This window comes from Artemia sp. Qi Xiang Cuo, chromosome 20 (genome assembly GCF_049724085.1).
Source record: "Artemia sp. Qi Xiang Cuo chromosome 20, ASM4972408v1, whole genome shotgun sequence".
NCBI lineage: Eukaryota > Metazoa > Arthropoda > Branchiopoda > Anostraca > Artemiidae > Artemia > Artemia sp. Qi Xiang Cuo.
This window is the reverse complement of record NC_142813.1, coordinates 37,506,564-37,508,824: the sequence shown is the minus strand read 5'-3', so window position 1 is coordinate 37,508,824 and position 2,261 is coordinate 37,506,564.

Here is a 2,261-nt window from a genome sequence, read left to right as displayed (position 1 = left end):
CACAAACAGCGTCCTCAAGTGTCGAATCACATTCCGTCACAGCCAAATAAAAATCAGTGGTTTTATAATCATAGCACCCACTGTCCTCACAATGATGACCTAAAAACCAAATTCATTTGTTGTTCCAGCAGTTGAATCGTTGACCCGGTTCCTCCTCTCAGAACAATCTAAAACCACGACGATACCAATCTCGTAGCAATAAACTAAAATCACGGTTAGGATTCTTTCCAATCATATGTATATTTCTTAGGGATATGTATTCTCCCACTGATTACATTTATCATAATGACAATTGGAGCATAGGTGACCTCTAGGATGAGAGTCACACACCTCTTCAAGACAGGAATTACAACCTTTAATTTGTACAGCATATCCTCTATGCAATTTACACGGGTTGCATAATCTACACTTTTCATCATACTCATCAATCATTGTGCAATTCTCAAATGATGATGACCAGCTGCCCAGTGTGTACATACATAACGGACCTGTATGGAACATTTTGTCATGTGTTGACACTCTCACTCCGACAATGAAACTGAGCTAGCAACAACAAAAATTGTCTGAGATAGAGAGAGGAGTAAATCATCCTTGAGCACCATCTTTCTCATGAAAAAATGTCCTAAATTTTAAAACCAATGTTTAAAAAAATGTCCATAATATCATTTTGACGTGCGGTGCCCAATATATCAATAAATCGGGTAAATAAATTTGTACCACAGCATAAAAGCTTCATACAATAGTCTAATGACGAAGAGTCAGTTTTAATTATATCAACAAGCATTTCCAGAGAAAATATCTTCCTTTGAAAAGACAACTCTCGAAAATCGTTATCTAGGATCAAATGTTTTTCTATAAGCACTAGATTCACCAAGATTCACTCTTTCTCAAATCTATCCATTTTTTTTTATAGTCCTAACACTCTCACAGACAACTTCAGATTAACCAGAATTTCCTTTTGTACTAAAAAAAACATACGCTAGTCTACTTTAGAATGAAAAATACCTCTGACTGAGAAACAATTTTATTGAACATGATTACAATAATATTATTCACTGATGCATTTTATTCTCATCAATAAATTTCTATAGGACATTTAATATTGACCAAAGTTTATTTATATGGAGGATATTCACTTTTCTAGCATAAAATAGCTGCTCCTACTGCTTAAACTTGCTTAATGATATAATGTATCTAGCAAACATAATTTCACATTCAAGGCATTGTCAACAGCCAGCAGTTATTTCCACAGCTACATTGGGTACTCGTATATCGTTGCTGCTGCTGCTGTCGGTTCCATCATTAATCTCCAATAATGTAAATGCACCACTCATTTTTTCTCCACTAATATCCTCTCAAATAAAATATTCTCTCTGAATTCAATTCTCTTACTAATATGAATTGTAATGAAAACCATTCCTTTTATTCAAATTCCAACCACAAATCAAGTTATCGTATATGGAACAACCTCTGATTGGCTCATAAAAAATGCCTACGTCAAACGATACATTCATTGTGCAATTCTTATCAAAAACAAAAAACCTTGCCGACTTTTAAAATTTTCACGTGTAAATACAGTGTAAATGGCAGGGGTTTTTCTTGCGCCATTCAATGTATTTTTTCATGTATTTTTGAAACTGTACTGTATATTCTTGTACTCGTCAATGTACTCGTGATACTGTGCACATACACACTACTGTCTCGTAGTCTCCTTAGAGACAAAAAGTCGTGGAATTCTTCAGACTTACTTTGTGTGTTAGAGGGGTGGGGAAAATCTGGCATAAAATTTTCAGAGCTGTTCAAAAATGATTGACTTTACTTGTTGATGTAAATATATAAATATATATATATATATATATATATATATTTATATATATATATATATATGAGCGTTTCGTTGATAGTGTTTGCCCGAACTCTGATGAGATAAATGAACTTCGTAAAACCAAGGATGACTGGAAGCTGATAGTAAGATCCAAGTCGTCCGCAAGAACCATCGTTGAGACCGTGAAATCAAATGCTCCCGACGTAACTGCAAAACTAAAAGAGGGACTTTTCATTGCAGTCCTCAAAAACATGGGCGTAGGCAGCATATTGTCTAGGGGGGGGCAGTCGATAGTGTGATGGAGGGCCTTTTATCAACTGCTTTTCCAACCCTCTGCTTTTTCAGCCATGTATAATGTAAATTTGAAGGTCTAGGGGGGCAGCTGCCCCCCTGCCTCCCCTCCCTACGCCCATGCTCAAGCGTGTGCCATCTAGTG